At 33.2% G+C, this 17,539-nt stretch overlaps 1 pseudogene; it reads right to left on the bottom strand.

Moving 5' to 3' along the window:
* Positions 1 to 10,362: 10,362 nt before the first annotated feature.
* On the bottom strand, positions 10,363 to 11,319 carry LOC100730991 (olfactory receptor 51L1-like; annotated as a pseudogene).
* Between the last annotated feature and the right edge of the window lie 6,220 nt (positions 11,320 to 17,539).

Below are 17,539 nucleotides of genomic sequence, written 5' to 3'. Positions count from 1 at the left end.
ACCCACAAACTGGGAAAAGATTTTAGTGAACTCTCTCTCAGACAAGGGCCTCTTGTCTAAAACATATAAAGAATTAAAGAAACTCAGACCTCCGAAATTCAAAGATCCAATCCAAAAATGGGCATCTGAGATGAATACGCAATTCTCAGATGAAGAAATGCAAATGGCAAATAAATATATGAAAAAATGCTCATCATCATTGGTCATTAGAGAAATGCAAATTAAAACCACACTGAGATACCATCTCACTCCTGAAAGAATGGCCAGGATCAAGAAAACCAACAACAAATGCTGGAGAGGCTGTGGGGAAAAAGGAACTCTCCTGCACTGCTGGTGGGAGTGTAGACTGGTACAGCCTTTGTGGAGATCTGTCTGGAGATTTCTCAAAAAGCTGGGATTGGAAGTCCCATTTATTCCAGCTATTCCACTTCTAGGCATATTCCCAGAAGAACTGAAAGCATCATACCACAGTGATATATGTGCACCTATGTTTATAGCAGCACAATTTGTAATCGCCAGATCTTGGAAACAACCCAAGTGTCCATCAACTGAGGAATGGATAAAAAAGTTGTGGTATTTCTATACAATGGAGTATTATTCAGCTATAAAGAAGGGTCACATTGAGATATTTATCAATAAATGGGCGCAGCTTGAGACCATACTCATAAGTGAAATAAATCAATCTCGCATGTGTGAATACCGAATAGTTTCCCTAATGTAAGTAATGATTCATATATATAAAAATATGTGGTAATCATGATTCCCCATTAGGTGGCCTTGAAGCCTTATAAAGTTTTCACTCATTAATTAGAAAGGCTTTATTCTGGGCTTCTTGATATGGAAATATTTGAAGCTAGAGTATATGAAGTTTTATCCAAATATTTCAAGGAAAAAGACAGACACTATGGTAACTACTATTAAGTCGGGTTATATGGTGGTGAAGTACTAGGTTGCTGAAACAGTCATGCTTTGACCTCTATTGTTATATTGTTATGTCCTGTTTTATCTCAATCTCCCCCTTATTCTTTAAAAAAATTATTTAGTCATTTCTTATGTTTGTCTTAATTAAAGAAAAAATTTAAAAAATTAGGATATATAAATAGTAACTCTTTTTGATTTCCTATTAACTTGTTTTGAAGTCCTGTAATACTCCCACGATCTTGTTTTGACTGATTAGACTCTGTTCCATTCTATATGATAGTATCAAGTTTGAAGACATAGGCAACTACTTTGAAGGCAATAAGATTCACTAAGATACCCATTCTGGTTTGACTATTGTCTTCTTTGGAAGTCCTGTAATGTTTACAATGCCTAAGTTTTATTGGTCTTGTTCTCTACTGTTTTGTCCAACTTTATAATATCTAATGAGATAGACAATTCTTTTTAAGGAAACAAGAGACAACGTTGATAACCATTGTTGATAACCTTGTACTCTGTTCTACACCACGTGCTATGTCTATCCTTGGTTTTGACTGACAGCTTTGTTTTGCCATATTTGACTGTATTTTCTCCCCCCCCCCCAAAAAAAAAGTAATAAGCACTAAGGAGTAATAAAATCCAAAATGTGTAAATTTTGTTGTAAAAAAGAGAGGGAAAAAAAAGAAAGAAAAAGAGCTCTAACGGATATAACAGCAAATGTGTTTAGGGGTGTTAAATAGCTGACTATATCAATGTTTTTGGATCATTGAACACAGCTGTTTGCAGTCTCCCTGTTTGAATGTCCACCATGTATTCTTTGATACTGTGATTTGAGCAACTATTTTCAAGATGATAATATGTAATCTACTAATAGGTGATTTCTTACTGTTATGGTTTTTTTTTTGTTTTTGTTTTTGTTTTTGTTTTTTGGAGTTCTGTATTATGTGTACCCTTACACCGCTTTGTTTTGTTTTGTGTTTTTCTCTTTTTCCTCTTAAATAAAAAAAAAAAAGAGACATTGACTCACTTCATTGAAAAAAGTCAGCAAATCAGAAAAATGTGGGAGACAGCCAAAAGACATGATCATTAATAGGGTTCTAGGGAAGGATAACATGTATGTAAAATTCAAATAAAGTTGAACTTGCTGATTAACTCTAGTAGCCCTTTGACAGAGTTTTTGGGATCATCTATGTAGAGTATGATGCCATCTGCAAATAGTGAGTTTAATCTCTCCCTTTCCTATCTTTATTCGTTTTATATCTCTCTCTTTCCTAATTGATATGGTTAATGATTCCAGAACTATACTGAATAGAAGTGGTGATAGTGTACATCATTTTCTTGTTCCTGATTGTAGAGTGAAAGCTTTCAGGTTTTTGTGTATTTAGTATAATGTTGGCTGTTGGTTTGTCATAGATGGCTTTTATCTTATTGAGGTAGATACCATCTATTCCATGCTTCTGTAGGGTTTTTATCATGAACTGTGGTCTTCATCAAAAGCTTTTTATGCATCTATTGAGATAATCACATGATTTTTGTCTTTGACTCTGTTTAGATGGTGTATTATATTTATTGATTTGCATATGTTAAACCATCCCTGCATTTCTGTGGTTAAACCCTACTTGGTGAAGATGTATAATCTTTTTTATGATTTGCTGCATTCTGTTGGCCAGTATTTTATTGAGAATGTTTGCATCAATGTTCATTAGTGAGACTGGCCTATAATTCTCCTTTTTGGTTGGGTCTTTCTCTGTTTTTGGTATCAGAGTAATACGTGCCTCCAGGGAATGAGTTCAGAAAAATTGCTTCTCTTTCAGTTTCATTAAGAATTTGAGGAGTATTGGTATTAAATCTTCTCTAAATTTCTTATAGAAATTTAAATTCAGCTGTAAATCCATGAGCTTGGGCTTTTCTTTGTTGATAAGTTTTTAATCACACTTTCATTTTCAGTAGCTGAAATTGGGTTATTAAAGATTGTTGTATCTTCTTGATTCAATTTTGGTAATTTGTGCATTTCTAGAAATCTGCCCATTTCCTTCTTGTTTTACACCTTACCTGAGTAAAGATTTTCAAAGTAGGTATTCATAATCTTATAATTTCCATGGGATGTGTAGTAATTTCTCTCTCTTGATTCCTTATTGCAAGAATTTGAGTTTCTCTTTCTTTTTATTTACAAGGTTGGCTAGACACTTATCAATTTTATTTTTTCTGTCAAAAAGCTAGCTCTTTGGTTCATTAATTTTTTATTTGCTTTCTTAGTCTTAATTATATAAATTTCTACTCTGGTCTTTATAATTTCCTCTCTTCTATGAGTTTGGGCTTAACCTGCTCTTCTTTTTCTACATGGTTGAGATGTAACAATAGATCATTTATTTGGGCTCATTCTGTTTCCTGATGTGACAATTCACTGCTATATGTTTCCCTCTTGGGTCTGCTTTCTTTGTGTCCAACAGGCTTCAGTGTGTTTTATCTGCATTTTCATTGAATTGTAGGTATTGTTTAATTTCTTCTTTAATTTAACCTGTAACCCATTGGTTGTTCAAGAGGTTGTTATATAATTTGCATGTGTTTATGTAGGTTTCGTAGTTTCTTTGGCTATTAATTTCCAATTTCAGTGCACTATGGTCACATAATATGTATGAGATAATTTTAGTCCCTTTGCATTTATGAAAAAAATGGGCTAATATATTATTTATTTTGCAGAATATCCCATGTGCAGCTGAGAAGAATGTGTTTTCTGATGTGATTGGGTGGAACACTCTGTAAACATCTACTAAATCCATTTGCCACAGAGTTGATTCAGTTCTCTTATTTCTTTGCTGACTTTTTGTCTAGCTGATCTATCTTTTTGTGACAGTGGGGTACTGAGGTCCCCTATTACAAATGTGTTCTTGTGTATTTGATTTTTCATATCTATTATTATTGTTTATGTAGTTGAGTGCTCCTGTATTTGATGCATATATATTTATCACTGTTACTTCTTTTTCTTGAAGTTTTCCTACTAACAAATATGTAGTGATCATCTTTATCTCTTTTAGTCCTTTTAGGTTTGCAATTTCCATTGTTTGCAAAGAGAATATCTACCCCTGCTTTTTCTGGGTTTCTGTTGCATGGAATACTATTTTCAATCCTTTGACTTTTAATCTATGAGTTTCCTTTTGAGTCAGATGTGCTTCCAGTGTAAAGCATATTGTGGGATCCTGTTTCTTGATCCATTCTGTCAACCTATTTCTTTTAAATTGAGACCGCTTACATTTATGGACATAAGTGATATATACTAGCTCAATTTTGTCATGTTATTTTCTTGGTGGTTTCCTGCTTTACCTTTTGTTTAATTGCTTCACCTGTCTGGTGGTTTCTTTCTGTTGTTGTTCTGGAAATTGTAGTCATTTTTATCTCCATCCAATGTGTCTTTCAGTATGCTTTTTAGGGTTGGTTTGGTGTACATGAATTTGTTCAGTCATTTATTGTCATGGAAGTATCTTATTTCTCCATTAAATTTCAAAGAAAGTTTTGCAGCATACATCAATCTGGTTTGAAAATTGTTTTCTTTCAGGGCTTAAAACACTTCACTCCAAGCTTGTTTTGATTTGAGGTTTTCTGTTGAAAAGTCTACCTTGATTCTAACAGGCTTTCTTTGATAGGTGATTTGTATCTTTTCTCTAACAGCTTTTAGTATTCTGTTATTATGCTTCTTGGATCAGTCCATTCCTTCAAAATTGGATAATTTGTTGAAATACAATTTTTAAAGTAGTTTCTAACTGTCTTCTTGATTGTGACAGTGTCTGGTATGATTTCTAATTTTTAGTATCTAATTGCATTGATGTGAACCTTTTATCTCTTTCTCTGGGTAAGTCTGGCTAAAGGATTATGTATTTTATGTACTCTTTTAGAGAACCAGCACATCAGTTTGTTGCATATTTTATTATATCATTTGTTTCAATTTCATTGATATCCACTTTCATCATTTTAATTTCCAGCTTTAACTTCATTTTGGAGATGGTTTGCCACTGTTTCTCAATTATCTTAAAATTTTTCTTAAGAGTATTTTTTGTGCTACCTCTGTTTTACCAGTGTGAGAAATGATCATGATGAATTTTCTTCTGAGAACTGTTTTACCAAGTATCCTAGAGGTATTGGTGAGTTGTAGAGACATTTTCATTAACTTTCAGAAATTTTTAAATTTCTTCTTTAATTTGATTTCTTCAAACCTACTGTTTGTTTAGGAGTATGTTGTTAATTTTCCAAAACTTTCCTTTTTCTCAGATTTCTTGTTACTGATTTCTACTTTCATTGCACAATCTGACAGCTGGTGTGTCAATTTTAGTTCTTTTGTAATTACCTAATCAGGCTTTGTGAGGTAGTATGCAATTTATTTTGGAAAAAAATAGCATGTGCTGTTGCAAACAATGTACACTGTGTTGCAGAAGAGCAGAAAACTCAGTAAATCTTTATTAACTTAATATATTCAAGGATGTTACTTATTTTCTATTCAAGAGAAAACCCTTTATTCTTCAGTTATTGAATGGAGTGCTTGGTAAATATATGAGGTTTACAAACCTAGAGAAACTCTTGTTTATACTTTCCTGAATTTTTCTGTGTATGAGCTGTCCATTTGTGTAAATCAGTTGATTAAATTCTACATTTATTACTGTTTTGGAGTCTATTCTCCCTTTAGGTCTTGTAATATTTACTTTATATATTTGGCTGTTCTAACATGGAGTTGATGCATATTTTAAAATTTTTATTGCCTCTTTTTTAATGAACTACTTTATCATTACTTCCCTCTTTTCATACCTTTTGGTTTAAAGTCCATTATATCTGGTAAATCTGTTACTACATTTGCTCTTTTATATTTTATTCTTTTTTTTACTTTTCGTGGTCTGGATTCATTTTGCATGAAACATTTTCTTTCCCTTCCTTAATTTCCTGTCCATATGTCTCTTTAGAAGTGAAGCAAGCCCAGTATGGTAGTAGCCATTTATAATCATAGAAGTTGAGAAGATCACCATGAATTTGAGCACAGCCTGAGCTACATAGTAAATTCAAGGATAAGCCTGAGTCCATAAAGATACCCTATCTCAAAACAAAACAAAACAGGAAAGGAAAGGATGGAAGTAAGAATAGAAAAAGAAAGAAAGAAACAAAAATGAAGATATAAAGCAAACTTTTTATAAGCAACATGTAATTGGATCTTTTTCCATTCATTTGTTATCCTCAGACTTTTAACTAGGAAATTTAATTCATTTACATTTCAATAATTACAGAGCTATCAGATCTTACTGTTTGTATTTTGATACATTCTTTAAACTTTACCGCTAATACATATTCCTTAACCTCTTATAGTCTTTCTGCTTGTTTAAATTATTTTTCCTTAGTAAGTTTCATCTTTTGCTCATTATTTTTGGTGTAATACAGATGTCATCTTTGTGGTTCTTACTAGGTTTACAAAAATGTCTTCTGGGAATAAGAAGCTATTTGAAATGATTTAGAAACCTGACTTTCAGAACATTCATTTTAGACTCCTATATTGTCTCTCTTACTATATCAATGGCAATTAATTATTGTAGTGGGTTAACTTTTAGTCTCACCTGCCATGCTTCTAGTATTAAAGCATTCTGAATTCTCTGCATAGTTCTTACTATTGAAGTTTTTTTTTTTGTTTGTTTGTTTGTTTTGTTTTGTTTTGTTTTGTTTTGTTTTTAACCCTCTCATGTTTTCTTCTTATTCCTCTTTTAGGTTAAAGAACCTCTTGCAATATTTCTGTAGTACATGTCTAGATGAAATATATTCAGTTATGTTTTGGTAGTCTGGGATTTTTTGTCTCCTCCGAATTTATAAAGAATTGTTTTATTGAACACAGTTTTTTTGGTTGAAATATTTTTTTCAGCAAATGTTGCCAGAGCTATACATTTTTCACTGAGGAGACTACTGTCATTCAAATTGAAAGATACTCTTGTGTTGATAAGTTTTGTTTTTATTTGTTATTTTTAAGTATGTACCTTACATCACGATCACATACATTATGGAGAATTTGTACCTGTATGTAATATATCGTCATTCTCTTTTCCCATTCCCCTCACCTTCTTTAAGTACTACTTCCCATTCCAATTTAAATAGCTGTTTTCAGTTTTTCTTCATTTTCTTTTTTTAAAAAATCCTTTTTCTTTCCTTTCTCCTCCTTTCCCCTTCCAGTTGGAACAAGTTCTTCCTAATTCCCAATGTCTAGCCTCCACTTTGTTCCTTATTCATTTCTCTTGATGACTTGAGGAACTTCTCTTTGTCTTTTGCCTTTGAGAGCTGACTTACAGCATGACTCGAGATAGACATAGTCGACCTACACATGAATCTCACTAGCAACACTTGACCTTACTCTGCCTTAATTTTGTGACCTTCTCTAATAATGAGAAGTTATCTGGCATTTTTTTTTTTTTTGAATAAACTTTCTTTCTTGTCAGCATTTTCAAGTTCTTGAATGCTCATAGCCAATTACTCTTTTAACATTGTCCCTAAATTTCACAAGATTTTTAAAATTTTATTTCATTCTATTTTTATCCTCCACAACTGTGCTTTTGCAGAGAACCAGCAGTCTTATTCGCTAACTCATTCCTTTTGACTTATTCTGTTACCGATGACTTCAACTGTGTTTTTATTTTTGCTCCATGTGCTTTGGCTCCAAGGTTTCTGTTTAATTTTTAAAAGGTACTTTCTTGAGAATAAGTCAGTGACTCCCGAGATCCATGTTGGAACCTGGGGACTGAGCAAGAAAGCAAGGAGCCCTCCTTCCTGGTAAGCAGGTGATGATGTGAGCAGTGGGCACACCAGGAAGGGAACAAGTCAATGTCTCCCTTGAGCCTAATTCCGCGTGGGCTGGGAACCAAATGCCCCCCCCCCACTCTAGTTAACAACAGGATGCTGTAGTGGGCAGCCAGAGTTGATAGCAACTAAGGCACCTAAAACAACTGAATGTTTGTATTGTTGGGTTGATTGTGCTGACCTGAGGACAGAGGCCTGAGCATCTCTTGGGAAGATGACCATATACAATATAGCAAACATGGGGTATTTCTTTTTGTCTTGTCTTTGCAAATATTGTTCTCTTTGCTTTGCTTTGTTATGATTGTCTTGCTTTATGCAATATTCTGTTTTGATTGTTTTTTTTTTTCTATTTCATTTTGGTTTGATGTTGCTATACCTGATAGAATGGACAACCATTGTGAAAATATACTATGCTACCTATGACTATTATCCCACTATCCTGCTCTGAAGTTCTGTACCAATTTGACTTTGTTTTCTTGTATTTTACTATCATCAGAATAAAAAAGGTACTTTATTTCCTATGTTAAATTTTTCAGTTAAAGCATTGAAATATTTCTTTATATTTTAAAGCCCTGATTTTTTTTTTTTTTTTTTTTTTTTGTACCCAAGATTGAACTCATGACTGCGCACTTGCAAGACAGGCACTTATACCACTGAGCTAAATCCCAAACCCTAAAACCCTGAATTTCTTCACAGCACTTTTTAACTCTGAATCTTAGAATTAACCCATACTGATTACTAGCTATCAATTTTTGATACCCTAGGTTGAGGACTAGCTGAAATCATGGTTTCTTTAATGACCCTGAAGGTTTTTGACAGTTTAATAACCTTCCAGAAACTGAAAGGTTAAGAATTAATTTTAGGATAAAGTTTTTATTAAATGTTTATCTGGCTTTGTTTGGACCCATATTTCTAGAAGTTCTAAGCAGACTACACATTCTCTCTTCACCCACTAGTACTTTGGCTTCTCAGCACCAGGTAGTTACCATACTGAGATTTGCTGGAAGTCTGTTGTGTGTTACCATACTTTGTGCTGGAGAGAAACCTAAACCCTTGTTTATACAGGATTGTTGTTGTTATATTGCTCAAAATGAACTGTAGATGTATGTAGAGAGAATAGTTCATTCTCCCCAACCTCTCTTTGGATTCGTAGTAGCTCTTGATCCCTTGTCCACAGTTAGATCTGAATCAAGAATTCAAGGGTTCTGCTTGGCTACTGGATTCAGAATATATACGCAACTGATCTTAATTTATTCCGTGATTATTTCACCATCATATAATATTCAGTGTTAGGAGAGTGACAATTTTTATAACAAAGTTAAGTGCTAACTCAGGTCTTGCCTAATCAATACAAAAATTAATGAAAAAACTTGCTGGAATTATTAAGATGTCTGTAATATTAGAAGCTATAAAACATTTTTACATTTTTCAGTTTTTGTTTTTTCTTCAAAACAATAAACAAGTGAAATATTTTTCTAGTTCCTTCATAAAGATTATAATACAAGCCATATATGATTCTATGCAATATAATTTCAGAGATACTAGAAGAGACCAAACCAAAGACAGAAAAGGGCTGAGAATTAGAGCTTTTGTGAAGTTAAAGGAATCAAATATATATAGAGAGAGATAGAGGGGAGGACAAGAAAGGGTAAAAAGAACTAAGATTTGCTATGTACATGTACTGACACTTCACGTGAATGGAATCATTGAAGAGTATCAATTTGTACTAATAAAAATTAAAAATTAAAAAAGATGAGATTTTTGTGCTTTAAAAATTACATAAATATTAAAAGTTCTGTATTATCTGTTTCCTGCTGTTAGGCACTTGAAAGTCATTAAGACATAATGAGTTACAGTGTTCACCTTAACTGGCAGATTAAATAATAATATAGACAAAGTTGGTTTTAAGAAAATGGTTGCAAATAGGTTTACACTATAATACATACAAATTAAAAAAAAATAATCCTCAGCTTTCTATGAGATTAGATTTCCCAAGAAAAGTGAGCAAAATCAATTTTCCTAAAATACAAATTGCTTCTAGAATTGCAAAGCAATTATTCTTCTTCAGTTAGAGAGACTATTGAAATATAAATTTTTAGAATTAGGCAATTCTGAAGCAGTGTCATAGTTCATCACTGCTGCTTTTAGTATAAATATATTTTTATATCAAAATATATGTTACCACCCTCAAAAAAGCTAAAATAAGCCTGTTTTCAAAAAACACAGTGAAACAACAAAGCAGCATAAGATTCCATATTAAATGCTACAAGATGTCAAGAAGAATATAAATATGAAAATATACTAAATATAACCATGAATAGTCTTCTAATAGTACTCAGGTATGTAACAAAAGCTTAACAAAAGCTTGAGGATAGAAGTTGGAGAAAATCAATGGAAATTATTTCCAACACAAGCCTTAGCAATACATTCACGCATATACAAATATTATGAAGCATTTGTAAAGACAGGCTATCCTAAACCACTGGATCCAAAGTTGCATGATGCTTTTTAACCTTTATTCTCTTAAGGAATTTTTCCGAATACAGTTGTTCCAGGATGGCTAGTGGAGATATTTAATCATAGTTTAATGTCAATTGTTGTGAGAAACTTGTTATTTTGTTAAGGAAATGTCTATATCTTAAGAGAACTAATTTTGGGGTGAAATAGTATATGGAGGACTCCTTGGCAAATCTATTTGGTATTCACACTATAGATGATCGGTTGACAACTGGTGGAACCATTAAGTACATATGAGCCATGAAAATGTGTACAAGGGGAGAGGAATGCTTGGTGAAATGATGGACAATAGATAACCCTATCATAGGCAGATATAGAATGAGCACGGCACAGATGTGGGAGGCACACGTGTTGAGTGCCTTCAGTCTCCTCTCAGGATGAAATTCTTAACACAGAATGAATGATGAAGCCACAAGATACTAAAATTCCCAGAGAGTCCAGGCCCCATAGCATCACAACCAAAATCAAACCATATATAACATTAAATTTAGAGGCACCACAGGCAAGGCCAGTCATGTTCTGGTGAAGACTATAGGAATGAGAAAGAATATGGGAGTGACAGAAGTGAAAGAATGCCAGACTAGCCAGAAGTGGAATCATTAAAATAGTGCTCCTGAGCAGGGCTGAAATCCCAATATTAGCAGTCAGTTTTGGGGTGAGAATGGTAGCATATCGCAGTGGGTGGCAGATAGCTACATATCGGTCCAGGGCCATGGTTAAGAGCACAGGTGACTCAGTGAAGGAGAAAGTGTGAATCATGAACATTTGGACCACACAGATATTCAACTGAATCTCCCTAGAAATGGACCAGAGCACCCTGAAAAGTGTTACCATTGGGGGCAGGGACATGCGCATGTCAGTGAGAGAAAGCATTGCCAGGAAGTAATTCATGGGCGCATGCAGCCTGAGGTCTGCCCAGACAACATGCAGGATGGTGCAGTTGCCCATTACTCCAACAAGGTAGAGGAGACAGAAGGGGATGGAAATCCAGTGGTGAAATTCTTCATAGCCAGGGATACCTGTGAGATAGAATGTGGAGGACAGGGTGCTGCTGACGTTTGAGGTTCCCATGGAGATGAGTGTTCAACCACAGTGTAGTTCCACAGTCACACTCCACTGATAAGGACATTTGAAAAGTCCATGAGCTGCATCAGGAAAAGAAACACAGGTGGATAATAGGAAATAGGGAAAACTTTTTTTTTAAATGGAAAAGTAAACAAGGGTTGCAGTAATTAAGGAGGAATGGAAGGAAAAGGGATTTTTTTTAAAAAGGGTCAAAAAATGGAAATAAAGCTTTTGCAGATGGAGAAAGGCAAGAGAGTTAGTTACAGGAAAAGAAAAGAACAATAATTAACATATGTTATGTACAAATACAGACTCCCCAAAATATATGTAATCATTATGTACTAAAAACATACACTAATAAAAAAACATAAAAGAAATCAAATAAACTTCAATGTTAACCTCTAGATCTTAATCCACTACAACTTTTCTGCTTTGGTCTTTCTTCATTTCATTGTTGGTTGTCAATTATTGATCTATACTAACCAGGATCCGCATTGCTGCATCCCATATGCAAATTCATTCAACATCCCCTCTAAATGTGGATAACATTTCAAAGGCTACCCAGGCAGGGATACACACACACACACACACACACACACACACACACACACACACACACAATTTCTAGATTAAATGTTAATATGTACTTAATAGAAATGTTCATGTCTAGAGGTTCTGGACTGACATTAGCCCTGTTTAATGTCTTCTTGGGTAATTTAATTTTTATCTATCTCAGATTGCTATTCTCTTTCATAGAATAGAATACCATACAAGGAATGATTATAGAACCCAAGAAAGAACTGGATAGTATCACTCTTGTTCTTACTCTATCTCTTATTGTATAACTTATGTTGTAGGCACCATTTTTCTGACAACTTTATTAGCATTTTGCTTTAATCCTGTCATCCCAAGAGCTAACTGAATATCAAGGTAGACTTTACTGGGATAATCTATAAATTTTTAAACACAATATTTAAATAAAATACATAATTTAGAGAACACTGAAACAACTCTGGCTGTGGTTTTAGAAATGAAGAAATGTATTCCTATTTAAAACCTGATGACTTCTTTAGAGAGTAGTTCTTTCCACCAAAAGACAAAGGCCAATGGAATAATACCCTATCAGCATCTGACTTTGACACTACAAAATTTTGCATACAGATAAAATGAGAAAAATATTGTTCTTAATTTTTTTATGGCCCAGACAAACATTTCTGAAAGAAAAAGTCTAATTGTCCCTTAAAAATCCACATTTCACATTATGTGCCAAACATCCACGATGTTAAAAATTTATAGGCTAATTTCAAACCCATGCATCAAATTACCCCAATTATGAGCAAACAAACTGGTACATTTCTGTGTTGTAAAATCTCCTTATACCTTTCAAAACTCTCAAATAGTTATTTCCAGAAGTCTTATCATCTTAAGTCCCATTTAATCAGGATGGCATTAATGGAAATTTTCTGGGAAATAAAAGACTATGAACAACAAATAAGAACAGTAAACTCACCCTTTTTTACTGTTTATAATATCATTAAATTCTATCTACATAATTTAGGACTTGATGCATGAAGCCCTGCTGTTTCCCGCACTCTGCCTTACAACTACATCAAACCTCAGTGCACTGAATATGGGAGTTCACACACAAGTGTTTATTCAATGATTGCACTCATAATGACACTTAGGATTTTGATTTTCAGTTCTTTCATATATTTTTGATCCATCTTTTCCAGTTTCTCAACCATTGTCAGAATTAGGAAATCTGCATTTTCTCCTCCTATTTACTCAGTTTAGTGACAATTTTTAAAGAAGTATTGTCCAAAATAAAAAGTGAAGTTTATCCTAGACAAGGAATACAATCCTTTAGATGTCAGTGACCTATCAATCTGATCATTTGCACTATATATTTTGAAGTATCTATGACATATATAGGCACCATAGAAAATATATTCGTTAAAAATGATCTCCTTCACTCTATAAATCTTTATAGTATGACAATGCTTGAAGTTGATTATCCCACTCTTATTGCTCCTGATAAAATCATTTCAAGCTTACACACATGTCCATGTGATCTGTCCCAGGGTGCCCTAGAATAGGAAGAAGGACCATATGTGTTCTGCTTATAAACCAGAAAGTCTAGTGGATGAACAAAAGCGGGCTGTGATCTCTGGAGAGTGTTTAAATGCATATTAAAAGCATTGATATTTGGAATTGGAAGGGACTTTGTTACCTAGTGAAATTCTAGTCTCATTTTGAAGTTGCTGCTTTTTTTTTATATCTACAAATAGTCCTCCAGTTTGTCTAAATAACAAGCCATTAGCTGACACCTTGATTCCTGCTAAGATTTGACAATCTTACTAGAATTTGGAATTTCAAGCATAAACATAAGCAACAAACATATTTTGGTGAAAATTATGTCCTAAACTTAAGTGAGAACGGCTCATTTGCTGAACTAGTGCTTGAATTTTTCTCATACTTTTAATTCTTGTCCTCCTCCCTATTGCTTTTCAAAATCCTCTTATGTCTTCCTACTTTCTCCCATTTAAATGTTCCCTTACCCCGAAGTCTTACATACATGATAGAATGATTCCTCTTGTCATTAATGAATGTTTTGGTCCTCAGTACAAGCAGGATAAGCTAATATGCGCTTCTGCAGTCCTCAGAGACACAAGGCCCAAGATAAATGCAGGACAGAGCCTGTAACCCCCTCGGTGCCTAAGTATCAGTTATGGCCTTTCCCAAGATCTCTCTCCAAGGTCCAGGGCAGTGCTACATTACACTTTATAGAAGAAAGAATGCATTGGGGATTTTCAAAAGTTTATTGCCTCAGTATCTGAAATAGATGATGCAATATAGTATGAAATAAAATATTGATTTACATCTAGAACAGGATAGTATCACATAGAATTTGTAAATGTGCTATCACCAATGAGAAGGGCTTATTGAGGACTTTAATAACAGCACATAACACAGAAACTATCATTATATAATACTTGATCAGAATGAGCTTTATATAATACTTGATCAGAATGACAGTCATTCGTCTTGCCTTCTTCAAAATCATACAATACTCAAGATAAGATTTTCAATCAAATCTTCAGATTCATATGTCAGTTTCCCTCATTCTGTAGTACTGGTCCTACAAATAAAGTAAATTAAGTAAATATGACCTGATTAAAACTGAAAGACTAGCTCAATGAATAATGCCCATACATATTTGTCAGTAATAAATGTCTGTTGGCTAACTATATCATGTAACATGTTGCCATGTGCACCAATAACAAATAAAATGTATTAAAGTAGAATGGAAAGTTTAAATTATAAAACCAGCTCCAGTTAGCACAACAACTAGCTTTACAAAATGCAAAATGTCTGACTCTATCCATCTTAAAGTGTTATTTATTTAAAATATCCCATTGTACATAGCTTTATAGGCTATTTACAACCTCGAGAAGTAACTGATCTCACAAGAAAATGACTTATTTTAAATTAAAGGCCTATGAAAAGGAAAAAGGATGCCCTATGACAAGAAAATGTTCACATCTCTGTCTCTTTAATTCCTGTTTTGAAACTATCAGAAATATGACTTGTTCTTACTTTTGCCCCTGACTCTGAATATACTCCCAATTTTCTTTACACTTCAATTATTGTAGTAGACATTTAAATGACATACACATTATCTATCAAGGACCCCAAATTCAGAGGATTATCACTGGTGGTCCATGCTAATGCATACTTTTACTCACATGGTGTGTATATTTGTCAACAATTCAATGGAAGGTGATACAAAGCAGCTATATTCCCCTCAACTGCCAAACTCTTCCATCTGTAGGTTATAAGCTCAATTCTGAATGTCCCACTAGATGAGGAGAAGGTTATGGTCAAATGACTACTTTTAGAGTTGTAGGAAGAACACTATCTAGACCACCACACATGACACTGGGTACAATTTTAGAACAAGGGTGATACTGGGGAAAACCACAAGTTTGATTTATTTTCTATCTACCCTGCCTCATGTCTAACTGTAATCAATTTTGTCAACATCCATTTTTGCCCTGTGAGTTAATGTGTCAATAACAAATACTGAAAGAAAATAAGAATCCAAAGTGTCCCCTGTTTGTAGTGCTTCTCCCTGACTCCCATCCAGCTCTATTAGTCCTCATGCTGGCTTCATCTCTACCAAGACATGAAAAGTCCTCAGGTGCCCTTCTCCACCCACCACCATGTCAGAGTGCTTATAAAGGTTTCCCTTCCCACTTTAGACTAGAAATGACAGAAGTGCTTCCGCCTGCACATTCACAAAGATGCTTTCTAGATTTTTAATAAATCTCACTGATTTCAATGATTTCCTCATCAATTTCTTCAAATGATCCACATTTAAGAATGGCATAATGATTTCTATTAGTTTTTCTCTCCATTTCATTTGTGTTTGCACTGATATTATTTATTTCATTCTACTAATTTGGGGTTTTCTTTGTCCTTATTTTTCTAGTTTTTTGTCACACATTTATAGGTCATTTAGTTAAATTTTTTGTTTGGTTCCATTTTTATGTATTCAATTATTGCCATAATTCTGGCAATTCTGGCATTGTTAGGTCTACTTGTGCAGTGTCACCATAAATTTTGTCATGTTGTGTTTTCATTACCATTTGTATCAAGAATTTTTAATTTTTTTCTTAATTTCCTCCTTAATTCATTCATTGTTCATGACTAATATACTTCATCTTTATGTGCTTCTATAGCTTCCATTTTTTGTTTTTTTTTAAAATTTTTATTGCAGCAGAGCTAGAAAAGAATACTAGCATGATTTCATTATTTTTACAAAGACTATAATTTGTCTTATGACTTCTAGTCTCTTGTGAGCTTATTGATTATGTTGTTGAGAAGAATGGGTATTCCATAGGCACTAGATTAGGATTAATCATTCAAAAATGGAGTTTAATTCTGCTGTATTATTTTTGTTTTCTGTCTTGATGATTTTCATTGATGAGGGTGTTAAATTCCTTAACATATTTTAGGAGTTTATGAGTCTTTAATTCAATTAGTATTACCTTTAAGTATTTACATGATAAAATATTGTTACATATAGAGTCATTTCTTTATACAAAATGACTCATTTGTCATATATACTGACCTGCTTTGTGGTTTTTTATACTGTTTTGGCTTTAAAGTTAAATATTTCTAGTAAAAATACAACTGTTCCTGCATTATATTCGATCCCATTTGTATGTACTATCTAATTTCACACATGTCCTTCATTCTGTTTGTGTTTCCAAAAGTGAAGTAAGATTCTTGCATACAATGCATTCATTTCTGTGCCTGGGATCTTTATCTATTCACTCTTTCTCTTAATGGGAACATTTCTTGCATTTGTATTCAAAATATCCATTGGTCAATAAAGGTCTTACTTCAAACATTTTGGTACTCATTTTCCAATTTTATTACAATTGTTTGTTTATTTCTCCTCTCTGACTTTCTTTCTAGTAATGTGTATCACTTTAGTACCAGGTTTTGACTTCTTTCTTATGATTTTTGATTTGTCTTTTATAGATCTTAGCTTTGTGATTATCACCAAGTTTGTAAAAAAATATTTGGTTATAACAATTTCAAAATAAGAGCAATTTAACATTGATCACAAAGATATAAAAACAATCAAATAACTAAATGAAAAGAAAAATACTAATAAAAATCTTACATTTCTCTTTCTTTCTACATTTGAAATCTAATATTCTAATGTGTTGCCTCTTTCATATGTTTGTGTAGTTAAATTACTTTTATTTTGTTTTATCTTCATACTAAAAATACATAATTAACCCATCAATTTTTCCTAAACCCTCATTAACAGCTACTGAGATGATCAAACCATATTGCATTAATTTTTAATATAATATTGATTTTTAAATTAAGTTTATTGATACTATCTAGATATACATAATAATATATTAATCATAATGAATTTATGCATATATATGATATATTTTAATTCCTCTTTTTCTCACACATCTCTCCAAACCATTCAACCCCTCTTCCCTTCAATATTTACAAAGCCTTGTTACCAATTATACTTTTTCAATGTTTTTCCTTTTTCCCATCTTTGCCTTCCTCCTGCCTCCCCACAAGTTACTCTTTCCATTTGAACAATTTCTTCCTATTTCACAATATCAATTGTATTTTTCCATCCTTTTTACTCTTTCAGCTTCTTAAAACAGAGAGACAATGTAATGTT

Source organism: Cavia porcellus, unplaced genomic scaffold, assembly GCF_034190915.1.
Source record: "Cavia porcellus strain 051 isolate PalLab524CR breed Dunkin Hartley unplaced genomic scaffold, mCavPor4.1 scaffold_9, whole genome shotgun sequence".
Taxonomy (NCBI): Eukaryota; Metazoa; Chordata; class Mammalia; order Rodentia; family Caviidae; genus Cavia; species Cavia porcellus.
Note: the sequence above shows the minus strand (reverse complement) of the source record. Positions and strands in the feature narration are given on the sequence as shown.